The following is an 18170-nucleotide window of genomic DNA, read 5'->3' as shown; positions in this document are numbered from 1 at the left end:
AATAATGCACCTCACCACATTTTTGTGAGCGCTCAATACGACGTAGTCTACCAGGTGCTGGTCAGATATGACCAATTACCATTCGTATTCTCTTCTCTGTGTCCCCCAAAGCATTAATTAAGCAGGAAGACTGGCACACAGGAGAGACCAAACATCACACGTGCCTCTAGCAAGCAAGGCCTCGGCCATCTCGAGGACTGGACCACTCTTCCTCCCAGGGGCCCAGCCATGGGACTCTGCGAATGCACACACCCAGCTTAGGACCCCTACCCTCCACCAAAGTCCTTGTCACACACAGCAATCCCTTCCATCCCCCATATAGACTCACCACAGCGACTGGGACATCCCAGCCCTCCCGAATGCATGCCGGCAAGGGGCCCCCAGCCTTAGGCTAGCCCTGGCCAAAGAAAGGAACAACAAACTCAAGCGTCATTCACGGACTCTGAAGATGCGAGGAATGGCAAAAATAATGAATATTCATCAAGTACTTCCCATGTGTCCAGGACTAAGCTGTGCATCTTCCTTGGATTATCCCCCTCGATCCTCACACCAGACCCCTGCAGGAGGAGCCATGGTGGCCTGAGTTTTCAGTTAAAGGAGCTGAGGGACAGTGAGGTTGAGTCAGCTGCTCACGTTACTTAGAGCGCACGGGGCAGAGGGCCCGGCCTGCAGGAGGTGAGCAACGTCACGGCACCTGGGCTGCAGCCCTGCGAGGCCCTGGGCAGAACTCTGGAAGGTGGGCCATAACGTGGCCTTAGCTGGCACAGGTGAATTGTGACCCCAGATGGGAGACTCCAGAGCCCCTGTTCAGCCACTCCTGCTTAAAAGCAAGCCGGGAGGGGTGGCTCATTGAGAATTACTTCTTATAAGGGCAGCAAGTAGTTCAATAATTCAATAAACAGAGAAGAGAACTGTGTCATTAGCCTAACAATCGCAGGCAGACTAACTGCTCGAACCTTGAGGCACTGGGGTCATCCCCTAATTTCTCTCTTTCCCGAACTTCCTTTAATGTAATCTTGTTTTTAAAACTAAACGAGTATATTCATATGAAGTAAGTCGAGCCATAAGAAACCGTTCAGTGTCCAGTGATCGCTGGTAGAATCGTTAAGCCAGATCTGGGGGGAATAAGGGCCGAGGCAGGAGCCAGGAAAATGTATTTATAAAACAAACAAACAACCTCTTAAGTGATCTTATGATCAGCCAGCTTTGGAGGAAATAAACCACGCTCCTGAAATACTTAAAATCTATTTGGGAAAAAAATACATTAAACGGTTCACATAAGGGTACTTCCCTGGCGGTCCGGTGGTTAAGACTCCGTGCTTCCACTGCAGGGGGCATGGGTTCGATCCCTGGTCAGGGAACTGAGATCCCACATGCCACGCAGTGCGGCCAAAAATAGATAAATAAAAAGAAGTCCATTAAAAAGAATATTTTTAAATCAACATTAAATAAAAGGTACATATAGGAATGACTCTGCTCCATCCCTGGGCTACTGCTCCCTTCCTGCCCTGCCCTTCCCACCAAGCTCCGGAAAGGGCTGAATCGCTGGCAACGCCCCATGTCCCAGCCTCCCTTTCACACCCACTGCACCCCTATCTATCCCCTGCCTGAACACGCTCCAGATTCATCCCAACCCCGTCCCCACCACCTCAGTGTGACTACCCACAGCACCACGGACCCTGCTTCCAGACAGCACTCTGCAAGTTTCCTGTGCCTCAACTCTTCCTGTGTCTTGGGCTCAGCACTCACTGGTGGATGGATCTGGGGACCCGGGCCCTCTTCGGTCTCCAGCAAATCCCTGTGACCAGCAGCTGGAGAAGCGAGTGGGACCCCCATGCTGCAGCACCTGTAAGGGTGGCTCCTGCTGCCCCAAAAGAGCTGCGCATCCAGAAAGCTGCAAGCGGGCACCTGGAGCTCCCCACACCTGCAGCCCCTGCCCCCTGCCCACCAGATTTCCCTTCCCGTGGCCTGGGCCTGGTGGAATGAGGTTGCCCCTTGCTCCCAGGCTGCTGGAAGGTAGTAACCCTGGGAGCCCAGGAATCAGAGCTGGAGACAGAGGGTGAGAAAGGAAAGGTGCGGAGCAGGGCAGAGGGAAGACCCAGATTCCAAACCCAGTGTTAGTTCTGATTCTAACGATGATCTTGGAAAGGCCTCTTGGCTTCATTCCACTTTCACAATTTAGCACAAAGCATAACCAAAGCTTCCCACTTTAGGGAAACATATACACGCCTCCAGAAATTTTTTTTAAATAGGAAAGGGACAGTTAAATCATTTTCTAATGTCATACCATTTTATAATTTCGTACCACTGTTTGTATTTATTTGAGAGCCACAATATCAACCTCACCTCGGTATAGCTCTGTAGTGGTTCACCAAGTGCTCTCACATGCCTTATCTTGTGTGATGCTCAAACCAGGCAGGCAGGGTGGGTTCACAATGCTTGCACCACAGATGAGGAAATGGGGGCCATGGGACGTGCCTGCAGAGCTCGAATCCCAACCCGCCTTGTTTGACAGCCTTTACTCACCAACACCTTCTTGGCATATCTACGAATAGCACGCACCTCAACTTTCCAAACCTAAACCCTTTTCTATCATCAAAAACATATGCAGTTTCACTTAAGTGGGCAGCTAATGAACTGAACCCGGTGGGCAGAGGGGATACAGCCAATGTGGGTCATTGAAATTCAATTTGGGGCGCCAGGTAAGAGCTTGTCAAAATGTCAGCACCTTGTAAAACCTTTTTCTTTGAGGCTTGGTATAGCTTGCCCACGGCCTCCTTGCATGTACGATCAAAGGCTGAGCTAATGAAATCTACGTGTGGCAATGAAGGGTCATTTATAACGTGTAAATCCTTTAAGAGGATTTATCAACCCAATGATGCGCAGAAATCCTCTCCTCGACTCATCGAAAGCAGACGTGGGGAGCCTGAGAGCCCATCTGTAGACAACGTGTGGGTCAGCCTTCCAGGAAGGGGCCCACCAGCGTCGACCGGTGGACATGGGGAGGGAAGGAAGTGGAGTCACTTTGCCAGACAGGGCTTTACTTCAAAACCAGCCTCTGTGGACTCGATGGTTTGCTCTCCGCTCACTTGAAGTGGATGTGCGGAGTAGCGCCTGCAGGCAAGGCGTCATCAAGGCGCGAAAGGTGGCAACAAATCTGCAGCACTGCTTGACCACCAGGAGTGCTTAAAGGACTCCATGGTCCGTGCACAACGATGGCACTAATTGCCCACGAGTTTTTTTACTAATTGCTTATTGATATAAGCAAGTCCGGCAGACTCCACTTAAAGAGACTGTTAATGGCTACGACAAGGTTCAGATCCAGAGACCCTGAGAAATGGTTCTATCTTTTTACTGATGAGAAATCTGAGTACCAGGGAAGTTTCAAAAGTCACTAAAGACACATAAAGTGATGTACCAGTACCAGAATTAATCCCAGGTCTGAATCCACAATCTGTCCTGTTTCCTTTACTTGTTTTATAACAGGATAAAATATTACCGATAATCCCACCATCCTAATCATAACTGTTCATCTTTTTCTATATCATATTCCACAACTGTCATGTACATATGTTTTATGTGGGTGTAACCAAAAGCCCACTCACTCTTAACTGTGGCTTTTTTCTTAATACCATGTTGTCTCAGAGTCTTTGTAATTCCATTTTTTATGGGAACTATTCTCAGGAGAATCTATCACAACTTTCTTCACCTTTCTCCTATGTTGAACCTATAGAGCGCTTCCAATTTTCCTCTCTCATACGTCATGTTTCTATGGACATATTCACGCAAATAACTTTCACCTTATGTTAAACGGTTTTCTCTGGAGAGGGTCCTAGAGTCAGAGTTCCTACAGTTCATAATACAGATGACCACGTTGCATTCCAAAGCATCATCACTTCCTACCGCCTCTAGCCACGCATCGGAACGTCACCCCAGGCAGTGCTGGTATTTTCACTTTATTTGCTTGCTATTGAAGGGAGTAAAAAACAAAGCTCTTTTCACTATTCTAGGCCATCTCTGTTTCAGATAAATGGCCACCTTCCAAGACCCAAGTAGGGGACTAAGTAATACATAAGAGAGCAGATCTACCCGCTGTACAAAGAGGTTACTGACAATTTAACCAGGATATGATGAAATGCCTAGGCCACCATCTTAGTTCTCCTGTGCCCTTATCTCTGCTCTTAGCTTTGTCAATCGGAGCCCTAAAATGATACCCCTAAGGGCGCCTTGTTAGGCCTTCAAGACAGAGGCAGGGCCGCAGCCCAGGCCCCTGGGCCCCAAGTGCAGGGACCGAAGCTGTGCTTTCTCTCAGCTCCATGTGGGCTCACAGACAGACAGACAGACACTTAATAGGAAATGCCAGCTCCGAAGCAGGATGATGAAATCGTGGCCCAGGGAGAAGGCAAGAAAAGCCAAAGGTGAAAATTCCAGCCAAACTCATTAGAAATCAAAGCTTCCAACTCCAGGCTCATGTAGAATTTCTCCAAGAGATGTTGAAATCGTTGGCTAACTGCTGGAGGGGGCTCTGTTTCCTGTAATTAGACAGGCATTCTGAGTCTCAGCCTGGAGACAAGCCAGCTTTATGCCACCTCACACCCACCTACCGGTGGGAGAAACACAAAGTTTGCTCCAGGCACGTGTCTGGATCCTGGAATTCCTCTAAGCCGTCTGAAGTCCTGGGGGTTCTCATGGACTTCACCGGCCCTCGAGCTGGCTGGCTCTCAAATGCCCTGGTCGGACAACTGGGCCTCAACTCCACCGGCTAAGTACACTCGTGTTCATGAAAAAAACGTTAGAGCACCAGTAAGTTTTTAGAGCCAGTAACTTTTGCGTGGGAATGGTCTCCAGGGCTATAACTGTCCACACTGAATGTGCCGGAAACCCCACAGAGCGTGCACAGGTTCAGAGCCCCGGCTCCAAGCTCTCCTGTCTGGAGATGAATCTTGGCTGTGCCACTAACTATCTCTAGGGCCTTAGGCGAGTTACTTAAACCCCCACCCCCCTACCTCAGTTTCCCCATCTGCAAAATAAGTATAGCAACCATGGCTACCTCATAGCATAGGGGTCAAAAGCATGAACTCTGGGGTCAGACTGCTTAAGTTGGCACCCGGGCTCTGCCACCCACTAGCTATACAACTCAGGATCCTTCACCCTCTCTGGGCCTCAGTTTCCTTACCTGTGAGATGGAGATAACAGTACCTCCTCACATGGTTGTTATGAAATGGTGTTTCCAAAAGGCGTATATGAGTGGCCTGGCAGAGTAGGTCTTATACAAACATTCATTAAGTAAATTGAAAGTAAAATAGTATCATCTTGAGCATATAAGGCTGCTTGGCCTAAGTCCTGGCACAAAGTCAGTCTCCATAGGCTCGATCGTGCTTTGAGGTAGAATGTGAGGAGGGTCAGGGCTCAGGCGTCGCAGGGGCACGGAATCTAGGAGGCTGAGGGCACCCTTCAGGGCTGCTGGCGCGCCAGGTGGCAGGGGCAGGGCAGGGGGGAGCGGGGGGGAGTCAGGGTCAGGTGGAGGACCCATGAGGGGTTAACAGAGTGCGGGAAGGGAGCAGATAAAGACGTTATTGAGAGAAGGTCCAAGGTTCCCGGTGCCACAAGAAAGGACTGGAACTTTGAAGTGTTCATCTAGCTGAACAGTCTTCTGCATAAAACTAAATAAGACTAAAACAAGAAAACAAATCTGTCCTGTTTATACAGCAAGTAGGCAGGGGTCGTAAAATAAAAGACAGTAAATGCTAGAGCAGGAAGAGTCACAGAGACCCTCTGTCAAGACATAAATATAGACTTTTCACCTCCCAGGGAATCACCCTCCCCACCCGGCTCCCAACCCCGGGACAGCATGATGGAAACAATCTTCCTATCAAATGGAATGTCTTAGGCATGAAGAAATGTATCCATTTGCATTAGGAATCAAACGCAAGAAAAACGGCCACGCAGAGCAGAAAACACAAACTAATCATCATTAACAGAGTCCATGTCATTCCGATCACAAGCAAAGAAACCTGATCTTACCCTGGAAACATCACTGCAGTGTGAATCTCCGCAGGCTTTTAGAATATTGAAACTATTTGTATTTTCAAAACCCTAAGGGCTATGGTAACTCCAGGCTGGGATGCATGACCTTGTTCTCCCCTCTCCCTTTCCATGCAGGGAGGTGCAGGAGGTGGGTTCCCTAAGAGGTGGAAGCACAGGCCCGGAGGATTGGCAGATTTTCTGAGCACACCCCCTTCCATTAGCATCCTTTACCAGACACAAGGCCCTGGGTACCAGGATGATGACCAGAGGGTATGCGCATGCCTATGTGTGTGTGTTCATGCGTGTGCATGTGTGTGCATGCATGCATGTGTGCCTGCATGCGTATGATAGGGGCAGAGGGGTAGGAGGTGAGCTCCCTATCCTACTTCCTGTGGACTTTCGGCCACACCGCACAGCCAAAAACAGACAGACCCAATCTTTGCACGTGCATGTGGGATCTTAGTTCCCCGACCAGGGATCGAACCTGCATCCCCTGCAGTGGAAGCACGGGTTCTTAACGGCTGAACCACCAGGGAAGTCCCACTCCAGGCTGCTTTAAAAAAATGGAAGAGACTTCCCAGTTTTCACCACAAAGTCTGCCATAAATAAATTCCAGACTAGAAACAAATTACGGAAAGCATGCAGGAAAGTAATGAGGGAGGGGGGACCCTAGGGGTTGGGGGGACAACCAAAAGGGTCTCCGTCTGGGGCTAGGACAGACTCGGCTCTGAACAGCTCCACCTCGAAGAGGGGTGGCAGCTGGCTGTGTCAGGCCAAGATGAGGTGGCTGGGGAAACATGTGAGCAATGACACTTCCTCTGTTTGTCTCAGCTTTTGGTTGCCTGGGACTACCAGACCACAGATTCTGAACTGGCCTGCCAAAAATAAGAGATTACAGGGCTGTCCGGAACATCATGAAAAAATAAAAGTCACACCACAAGGCTTTCACGTGCTAAGATTGGGTCTGTTTTCCTTCCTGCTGGTTCCTTGTTGGGAAGGGAACCCGGGGAGAAACTCAAGGACTTGCAGCTTCCTAATTAGAGACCGACAGAAACATACATACTGACATACGTAATGTGAAGAACTCTGTCAAAATGCTCCAGCCCGAGGTCATTGTCAATAACAGGAAAGAACAACGAGCAACTTCATCAAACAGGGTCAGGTTTGCACTCCTATTGAAGTAGATAAACAAACAAACCCTATGATCTAATGACAATAATCTTTCCGTGAAAATATGGACTGAAGTAGTGTGAGGTTCACACCTACTCTAATGCATGACATCACGTGTGGACACACACCAAATAACATAATAAAGGCGAGAGCGCCTAGTTCAAACAAGAACTGTGGTAAACAGTGGATTCTAATTAGCAACTGGACAATGATTCCTCCCTTGTACAAAGCCGCTATGACACTGCCTCACTGTTTATGGTGAAGAAAACAGCAGCTATCAGACTGGAGCTCAACCCAGAAACAAAAGCACAAGGAATTTGGGCTCTATTCTGTTTATTCCAACGTTGCACAATTCTCCCTGCATCCCCTCCAAATAAAGGCGGGCAGGGAAATAAGAGCTGGTGATGTCATATGTTGACTGGGATCTATCTAGAGCCAACATAATTGATGGGTGTTTTCCTCCTAGGAACCTGGACTGAATTCAAAAACATAACATAACATCTCTGGAGTCTGAACCATGGCCCTTGTACCATGATGTGCTCCCCATTTGGGGCTGAGGGCTGGCTATTCAATGGGTCTTTTTTCCCCCGATTAATAAGACTCTGACTAACAGCCAGTGTATCTGGACAACAAGGTTTAAGCTTGATAAGGGACCCAGTTGTTCAGGGAGCCTTAATTACACTTTATAACTGTGTCGATGGTGGAGAGTTCAGGTCCTACCCAAAGACCACCCGCACGGCTGTACATAAATTCAAATACTTCCTCACATTACGTTCTCTTCCTTCCCAGGAATGACAGGGGTAAGAGACAGCAACCCAGATGAAAAGGACAGCTCCAAGGGAATTTTCTTTTTATAAAACTCCTGTAAGTGTGAAAGCACTTAAATGCCAACAACTTGGAAAACCAGAAAAAATTGAGGAAAAAAAATTTTATTATTCCGTCACCCAAAATCACTATTAATATGTTGATGTGCGCCTATAAAATCTTTATTCCTACCCACTTATACACACACATATATATTCTTTATGAAAATAGTATCATAATTTTATAGTATAAATTGTACTTCACTAAACTCTTTGTTTTTCACTAAACTTTTAAAAAAAATGTAGAATCAAATTGGACACAGTGATCAAGGCCTGCTTTTCTCCATCAATATATTGTGAACATATCCATATTAACAAATATTTCCTACACTGGTTTTTAATGACTCCATAATATTTTGTCCTAGAAGCGGCCATAATTTAACCAATCACTTATTTTGGTCACTTAGGTTGTTTCTAATTTTTTCTCATAAATAATGTTGCAGTGAACATCCTTAGAACTAAATGCTTGGGCTTCCCTGGTGGCGCAGCGGTTAAGAATCCGCCTGCCAATGCAGGGGTCACAGGTTTGATCCCTGGTCCGGGAAGATCCCACATGCCGCGGAGCAACTAAGCCCGTGCGCCACAGCTACTGAGCCTGTGCTCTAGAGCCCGCGAGCCGCAACTACTGAGCCCGCGTGCCACAACTACTGAAGCCTGTGCGCCTAGAACCCGTGCTCTACCACAAGAGAAGCCACCGCAATGAGAAGCCCGCGCGCCACAACAAAGAGCAGCCCCCGCTCACCACGACTAGAGAAAGCCTGCACGCAGCAACAAAGACCCAACGCAGCCAAAAATAAATAAATAAATAAAATTTATTTTTTAAAAAAGAAAGAAACAAAGAACTAAATGCTTGCACATAGATTATTCTGGGTCAAGGGGTATGAATATTTTTTGCTCATAAGTTTTTAAAGCTCCTGTTAGATAGTGCCTTACTGTCCTCCAGAAAGGCCATACCAATGTAAACACCTGCCAGCAGTCTATGAGTGCCCATTTCATCACAACACTGGATGTTAGAACTCTTTTTAACATCTGAAAATTTAGTAGAAAAAACTTAGCTTATTGTTATTTTAACTTGTATTTATTAATATTTCGGTTGAATATTTTTGCATAAATTTAGTGGTAGAATTATGTCTTCTTTTGTGAATACCTCATTCATACCCTTTACTTTTGCTATTAAAGCATTCATCTTTTTATTAAAATGTTAAGATTTCATATTTTAAATGTATCAACCCTATGTCATATATATATTGCAAATAAAATTTCCTACTTCTTGTTTTTCTTTTAACTATTTTACTCTGATAATGGTTTTAGTTTCTATGTAGTCAAGTGTCTCCATCTTTTCTGATTTCTGCCTTTGATGAAATATTTCCTATGACTCTTTGGCTGTATTTTTTTCTGGTTCTTTTTTGACTTTGTTGTTTAAATTTAACTCTAACCCCAAATCTAGAAGGAATTCTGGCATATGATTTGAGGAGCTTACTCTTCGTTTGTCAAATAGTTAACGACTCCAGCATAATACTGCAACTGTATTACAGTTTCACCATGAGTTTGAAATGTTATCTTTTTCATACACTAAATACTTAAATACAGCTGGCACTTAACGGATTTTCCTTTTTTTCCCTATTGATGTATATGTCTCTTCTGGAGCTAGTACCATACCACCTAAATTATTATATTTTTATAATTTTTTAAATATCAAGCCAGTAGTGGTCTCCTCCCCTTCTTCATTATGCTTTTTAAAAATTTTTCTTAGTTCTTATTACATATTAATTCTTCCACCAGAACTCCAGAATCTTTCAGTCAGGTGTCCAAAAAAAACAAAAACAAAAACAAAACACATTTTGAAGTTTTGGTTGGAATCACACTGAATGTATAAATTAATCTCTAAAGAATCTGCTTCTTTAAAGTATTAGGTCTTTCTATTCATTAACATAGCACTTTTTAAATTTATTGAAGTCTTCTCTTAGGACCAAAACATAAAAATGTATTCTTGTAATTCCTAGTTACTTTATATTTTGTGTTGCTATTGTGAATGGGATTTTTAAATTATATTTTCCAATTTGTTATTTCTGTTATATGGGAAGGCTATTAATTTTGAATACATATTTTTATACTGGGTCATCTTAATAAACTTTCTTCTTAGAGCCAATATCTTCTTCAGTTAATTCCTGTGAATATTTAAGGTAAACCATCTAACAAATACCAGTCATTTTGTTTTTCCTTTCCAACAGTTGTACTTCTTACTTTTCTTGTCATATTACATTGGCTAAGACTTCCAGAACAATGTTAAATAACAGTGATAATAACGGGCATTCTGGCTCCTTACTCATCAGGAAGGGAGACTTTGAAGTATTTGCTGGGCCAGCCCAAGCGCTCCTGCTCAAATTCCACAGCCCAGGGACCTCATGCAAGATGCAGGTTCAAGGCAAAGAGAGAGCAGTTTCAACACATTTTCCACAACTGAACAAAATGCCTTTGGGAAACACATAAGATATCAGATACCAAAAGAGACCAAATGAAGACAACACTAATATTTCCTATGGTAAATGCCAGACTTGACAAGTGAGGGGATTAGGATGGAGATGGTCAGATGTCAGATGATCAGTCCTACAGTGAAGACGTGTTCAAAGCCTGGTGGCCCTGGAGCCTGAGGGGCAGCCAGTGGCCCATTTCCTAGCTCTGTGCTTCCCTTGATTCTCAATAGGAGGGAGGCAGGTTCTCTCACACATTTCTTCACCTCCTCTTTCCCCAAATAGGTCCATTTCGCCCTCCTCCAGGAAGCCTTCTGAGACTGTCCAGATGGAACCTGGCCACCTGCCCTTCAGTCCTGGCAGAGTACTCACCTGGCTTTCACCTCCTCCCTGGCGTGACTTTCCCAGAGGCACTGACACCTCAGTATCTAAATCTGGCCATTGACCCCCTCACTCAAACTCCACCAAATGTCCATAAAGGACCTCCATGCGATCAAAATAAGTTGCCCTTGGGAGGGGTGGTTATAGATTCTCATCCAGGGTCTGTATCTTCCTACTTTCACAGAATTATGAGGATCTCAATCATCTGGTCCCCAGGCAGAAGGCAGGCTTGAAATGTGAACTTAAATGGGGGAGGGCGACAACCACAGTCAGGTACACTAACAGCACCAGGAAGTGAGAGAGGACAGGAAGGGAGGAGGTGGAGAATGATGAAACAGAGACAAATATTTCCAACAGCTAGAGACCATTTGTGGGAGTTGTCAAAGGCCCACCACTTTGAAGGTGAGCACAGTGCTAGGACATGGACTCAAAATAATAACCCTGGGCCATAAAGCAAGGTTAAATTACGTTCTGTTTCCTCCACTTAGAAGGAACTGTGCACTAACTTTGGAGAGAAATTTTTCATCAAAATAGTTTCAATGGCTTTGTTTTAAAAGGTAAACTTTTCAGGAAAGGATGGAAGGGGCCTTTCAGGAAGGAAGGGACTTAACATTTATTATGAGCCAGGCACATGCTCAGGACTTTGTACCCTCTATCAAATTTAAGTCACCTCAGTAACCTTGAAACATCGTATTACAGATCAGAAAACTGTGGCTCAGAATTACCATATGATTCAGCAATTCCACTTCTGGGTACATGCCCAGAAGAATGGAAAGCAAGGACTCAAATAGATGTTTATATACCCACGTTCATAGCAGCATTATTCACAATAGCCAAAAGGTGGAAACAATCCAAATGTCCACTGAGTAGATTTTAAAATGTAGGTATACACATACAATGGAATATTATTCGAAAGGAATGGGATTCTGACACATGCTACAACGTGGATGGACCTTGAAGATATTATGCTAAGGGAAATAAGCTAGTCACAAAAGGACAAATACTGTATGATTCCACTTATATGAGGTAGGGGGAGTCTGTGTTTAATGGGTACAGAGTTTCAGTTTGAGAAGATGAAAAACCTCTGGAAATGGATAGGGATGATGGTTGCACAGCAGTGTGAATATACTTAATGCCATTAAGCTGTACACTCAAAAATGGTTAAAAGGGCAACCTTTATGTTATGTATATGTTACTACAATTTTTTAAAAAGGAAGGAAGGAAGGAAGGAAAGGGAAAAAAAAACGTGTGACTCCTCTGAAAATGGAAACTACTGTCCAGCAGTGAAGGTAGAACTCAAACACCATAGGCCAGGGGGCTTCCCTGGTGGCACAGTGGTTGAGAATGTGGCTGCCAATGCAAGGGACACAGGTTCGAGCCCTGGTCCGGGAAGATCCCACATGCCGCGGAGCAACTAAGCCCCTGCGCCACAACTACTGAGCCTACGCTCTAGAGCCAGCGAGCCACAACTACTGACTGAGCCCATGTGCCACGACTACTGAAGCCCGCACACCTAGAGCCCGTGCTCCGCAGCAAAAGCAGCCCCTGCTCGCCACAATGAGAAGCCTGCACACCACAACAGAGTAGCCTCCGCTTGCTGCAACTAGAGAAAGCCTGCATGCAGCAACAAAGACCCAATGCAGCCAAAAAATAAAATAAATAAATTTATTTTAAAAAATAAATTTAAAAATTATTTTAAAAAAAAACCACCACAGGCCAAATTCAGAGTCCAAGACCCCTTCCCTCCATGTACCTCACTAGAACTTCCCTGCCCCGAAGAATCACACTCCATAAGAACTGCCCTTGCACAACAAAGGCTCTGTCACACCCGCCTCCAGACTTCCAGGACCCGTCTCTCTAGCGAAGGAGATTCCTCCACCCTAAATCCCCCCTTGCATGCTGGGCCACATACTCTCACAGTCGGAATCTCTTGGCACTGTTTGTGAGAGTTCTTGCTGAACTTTGACGGTAAACAGAAGGGGCTAGGGACTGGAGAGGAGCTGGAAAAAAATAGGTAACTAGGGCTCACCTTCAACCTCAGGGAACAGGGAGCACCACTCCCGCCCAACCCACAGGATGACACACATGGGTATCAGGCCCTCACCACAACCCTCACCCTTCCCACTCACCTTCCCTCCAGACTCCCCCCTACACCCTTCCCTCCGAAACTTTTTTTTATACCCAGCAAAACTAATGTACTCGTACATTCTAAAGCATACCAGACTCTTATTTACCAAATTCCACATGCCTCAGTCCATTCACCCATGCCTCTCTTTTGCCAGGACACCCCCTCCTGCTGCCCACCCCACAATCAGACTCCAGGGCAAAATCATGATGGTCCTTTAAGGCTCTCAAGTCTCAGACCTGTTCAGGGAAACCTCCCCCTGACCGTCTCCGGCAGATTGTCAAGATTTCTTCTTCTCTATTGCCCCTGAGCCTTCATCTAGAAATGATCATATTTTATGATAATCCTTTCCTTGTGGGTCTCCCCAGTAGATGGCAACTTCTTTAAGAATAGAGCCCAGGGACTTCCCGGGTGATCCAGTGGGTAAGACTCCACACTCCCAATACAGGGGGGCTTGGTTCGAGCCCTGGTCAGGGAACTAGATCCTGCATGCATACCGCAGCAAAGAAACCCGCATGCCTCAACTAAGAAGGCCACGTGCCGCAACTGAGTCTGCATGCCGCAGCTAAGAAGTCTACGTGCCACAATTAAGAAGTCCACATGCCGCAACTAAGAAGTCCACATGTCGCAAAGAAGATCCTGCGTGCTGCAACTAAGACCCAGTGCAGTCTAAATCAATAAATAAATCTTTTTTTTTTTTCTTTTGGCGGTACACGGGCCTCTCACTGTTGTGGCTTCTCCCGTTGCGGAGCACAGGCTCCGGACGTGCAGGCTCAGCGGCCATGGCTCACGGGCCCAGCCGCTCCGCGGCATGTGGGATCTTCCTGGACCGGGGCACGAACCCGTGTCCCCTGCATCGGCAGGCAGACTCTCAACCACTGCGCCACCAGGGAAGCCCAATAAATCGATCTTTAAAAAAAAAAAAAAAAAAGAATAGAGCCCATATCTGCAGTTCTAATGGCTAGACCAGGACCTACCATGTGGCCTACTAAAGACCAACAGAATGAGTGAATGACTGTATGGATGAAAGAACAGGGTTTCATAGTGGTGGAAACCACAGAGATTACACAGAGCAATACTGTGGTGGCACTGGGCAGGACCTCATCCTTCCGTTGTTATCTCCCTCCCCCCACCCACATCAGTGCAGCCCCAGGCACCCAGCACCATTCTCAGTTCGCAGTTTTATTAGGTGTTCATCACTATGTCAGAAGCATCCGGAAAGCAAGGATGGAGTCGCCTGAGATCCAGTGCACATACTGAAACTATGCATCACACCTGAGGCCCCCAGCAACACGCCAAGCAGGACACATGCTGTCCAGGGAGCCAGACGGCCAGGGTCTGAGTCCTCATTCAGCCTTGTATGAGTTGGGTGGCCTTGGTCAAGTCACTTAACTTCTCTATTCTGCAATTTCCTCATGGGGAGTGGGGGATATTCTCCACCCTATCGATCTTACAGAGGGAGAGGGAGGGTCCCAGGAGACAGCAGCTGTGAGTAAAGCCTCTGCAAGCTATAAATGCAGGATGTGATTAGTTTTATTACCGTGGCCTATGGAGAGGGGGGATGCCCATCTGAGGCAGGAACAGACGGGCCTGGGAGATCCCCGGTCCTTGGCTGAGACTGCCCCAGCCTGGCAGGCTACAGAAGCTGTCAGAAGAAGGACATTGGAGCAAAGAGGCTACAAGGCCACCAGCCACTTCCCTCCATGGCACAAGACCATTTACCTGCCCACCCACCATAAAGCAGAATGAAGGGTGGTCGTAAACAACCACAAAACAGGATTCACTCTGGGGCCCATCGTGAGACAGCAGTGCGTCTGGAGGAGCAGAGCGGGGCCTGAAGGGAAAGGAGGTGGCCATTCCAGCCAGACAGGGACAGAGACAGTGAATCCCAGAGTACCCTCTGTGGGGGGGGCAGAGAGCCCTAATTTCAATTAATCTCTCTCATCTCTACGAACATCCTTGTACTTTTCACATCAGATGTCCCCATGCAGGGTTAGGAAAGCACACTCAAGACCAAGTTCTCACATCAGGGATCGAGAGAAGGGTGACTAAGGGTAAGCGAACAAGCGGACTGGCCTTGAAATAAAGCCTAGAGTCAGAACCACAATGAGATACCTCTCACACCCCTAGAGATGGCTACAATCCTAATGCAGAAAGGAACAAGCGTTGGCAAAAATGTGGAGAAACTCGTGCCCTCTGACACTGCTGGTGGGAATGTAAACTGGTGCAGCCACTTTGAGAAACAGTTTGGCAGCTCCTCAAAAAGTTAAAGATAGAATTACCACACGACCCAGCAATTCCACTCCTGGACATATACCCAAGGGAAATGAAAACATATGTCCACACAAAAACTTGTCCACACGTGAGTATCATTCATTCACAGAAGCCAAAAAGTGGAAACAAACCCTAATGTCATCAACTGATCAGTGGATAAGCAAAATATAGTATATCCTACAGCATAATATTATTTGGTCATAAAAAGGAGAGAAGGACTGATACATGCTACAACATGCATGAGCCTTGAAGACATGATGCTAAGTGAAAGAAGCCAGTCACCAAAGGCCACATGGTGTATGATTCCATTTATATGAAATGTCCAGAGTAGCAAATCCATAGAGAACGTTCTGCTTTACTGTTTGCCATCGGCTGGGAAATGGCAAAAGCAGCTGCTTAACTGATACGGGGTTTCTTTGGGGAGTAGTAAAAACGTTCTGAAATTAGATGGGAGTGATGGTTGCACAATTCTGTGAATACCCTAAAAATAAAAAAAAAAAAGATTGTACACTTTAAAAGAGTGGATTTTATGGTAAATAAATTACATATAATTTTTTTTAATTTTTAAAGAGTCAATATGGTTTGTGTAGGCCAACACGTGTATTCATACATAAATAGATAATGAAAGAATGAATGAATGAAGGCTAAACTGCTAAGGCTCTGTTATTCGGCATCTTTTCTTGATGCAATTCCTAAGAACAAGCAAGAACAATAGACGGCTTTTTTGCAAATTGCCTTAAGGGCAAAGAGAATGAAGAAGAAAGGGCCGAGCCAATCCATGAAGAGGGAAAATTATCAGAGAAGTCACATTTTTCTGGCACAATCATGGATGGAAAAGCCATCAGTGGCTAGAGGTCGCTTTTAACTGGCAAGGAGACAGTGGAAAGAGAGGATTTATGTCAGAGAGGCAGAAACGTCACACAGCACGTGGCTTCCGGATCCCCGACTCTCTCAGAACTAAGATGGAAACGTTTAAAAGCCCCTCTGCAAAAGCGGAAGGATCTAGAAAATACAGTGAGAACTTTCCAACCCCCGACATTAGCAGAACCTATTTCTTTTTTATTGATCAGCTTTTCCAGTTTGTGTTTCATTAAGAGGCCTTGCCATGTAATGAAAATTCACATTTCAAAGAGGGATGATAAGACCATCTTCAGTTATCCTCTGGAAAGTAAGCTCTTTCTGAGAGTTGAGTTTTTGTGCAGTGGGAAAGCTTCTCTCGCCAGAGCTCGTTGTTGGTAGCGAACTAAAATGCACATAAACAGCGCTAGTCACAGATATAAGCGTGCACTAGGGAGAAAGGGCACAGACGTGCAGAAACCCCTGGGCCTCAGTTTCCCCACTGCAAAATGAGGAGACTTCAATAAACCACCTCTGTGTCCCAGACAGAGCCCGCACCCGGAGCTTGGGATCAGGTGTCGGACTCCCATCCATCCCCCAGTAACAAAGATTTGTGTGTTGAACCTTTACCTGTCCTTTGAGCCAACCATTCATTAAAAGCACCGTTTTCTACACTGTAAAGAGAGAACATGATCAGATATTTTGAACATCCCACTGAGCAGGATATAAAATTCAGCAAAGCGAACCCTCCTTTTCCAAAGTAAGATGGAAAGTATGTTTTCGTGAAGGGGAGTCCGGAGGGGAGGCGGGTGGCGGAACTCTCCAATAAACAGAGATGAATGCTTTCGGTCAGAAAAGAAATTCGGGCGTTGGTGAGGATGTACCTCTGTAATGTCAAAGAAAATGCCATTTCAGAGCTATGCTGACCATTTTAATTGATTCCCAGTGAAAGAAGAAAAAGAGAAGAGGTGTATAATGAAATGAGAAATGATTGCTGAAACCAATCCCCACAAAACAAAGTTAGCCCTTCAAACGTCTCAGGATCCAGGTGTCATGGTAAAAAGTTTTGGCCATCAGGAGCAAAACGGGGCTGCAGGGCCTACCTCTCCTCCTGTATAACCTGCCCAAGCCACGTCATACCTGCCATCTCACCAAATCCTTCCAGCGACCCTATTAGGCAAGAAAGGCCGATCCAGGGCTTCCCTGGCGGCGCAGCGGTTGAGAGTCCGCCTGCCGATGCAGGGGACATGGGTTCGTGCCCCGGTCTGGGAAGATCCCACTTGCCGCGGAGCGGCTGGGCCCGTGAGCCATGGCCACTGAGCCTGCGCGTCTGGAGCCTGTGCTCCGTGACGGGAGAGGCCGCAACAGTGAGAGGCCCGCGTATCGCAAAAAAAAAAAAAAAAAAAAAAAAAAAACAGAAAGGTCGATCCAGGCCCTTCTGACAATTGACAAAACCAAGACCGAGATGTGGCGCAAGTTGCCTGAGCTAATAAGCAGGAGGGTCGAGGTCAGAATTAAGGTCTCCTGATTCCCGGCTCCGTGAAGATGTGTTGTCGAGAAGTTGAGGCCTCAAATTCTTTCCATTATACCTCATGCTTCTCCTTGGATGATCTCCATAAAGGAAAAAACAATGCACAGAGCAGCAACCCCGACTCTGAACAACTGTTTGATCTGCCCTGTCCCTGCTTCTCCTCAAAGAGTGCCATCTGCCCGAGGTGTTTCCCAGCCAGACTGTAAAGAGCTGAATCCGATGGACCTCATAGCAGGCCGTGCCAAAGCGATTCAGGGAAATGGGAAAAAACCAGATCCGGGCAAGGAGACCTTGGAAGCAGCTTGCGTAGCACAATCTAGCCATGCATGGAAAGGGCCTCCCAGAAGAGGGATTAAGTTCAGTTTATGAGTGCACGGCATGAGTTACTCCTTTTGATTGCTGGCCAAATCCCCCCCCCTGGGATGCAGGGGGACATCAAGGCCATCAATCCAGTGCTTCTGTTGGGAGAGCAGAGATACTCGGCACACCAG

General features: G+C 46.3%; 1 protein-coding gene across 2 annotated transcripts in view; it reads right to left on the bottom strand.

The window, feature by feature from the left end:
• DPYSL2 (dihydropyrimidinase like 2) overlaps positions 1 to 18170 on the bottom strand; it is a 115767-nt gene that overhangs the window by 37227 nt on the left and 60370 nt on the right. The window lies entirely within an intron of this gene.

Source organism: Delphinus delphis, chromosome 6 (genome assembly GCF_949987515.2).
Source record: "Delphinus delphis chromosome 6, mDelDel1.2, whole genome shotgun sequence".
Taxonomy (NCBI): Eukaryota; Metazoa; Chordata; class Mammalia; order Artiodactyla; family Delphinidae; genus Delphinus; species Delphinus delphis.
The sequence above is the reverse complement of the archived record's forward strand: the minus strand, read 5'-3'. Positions and strand labels throughout refer to the sequence as shown.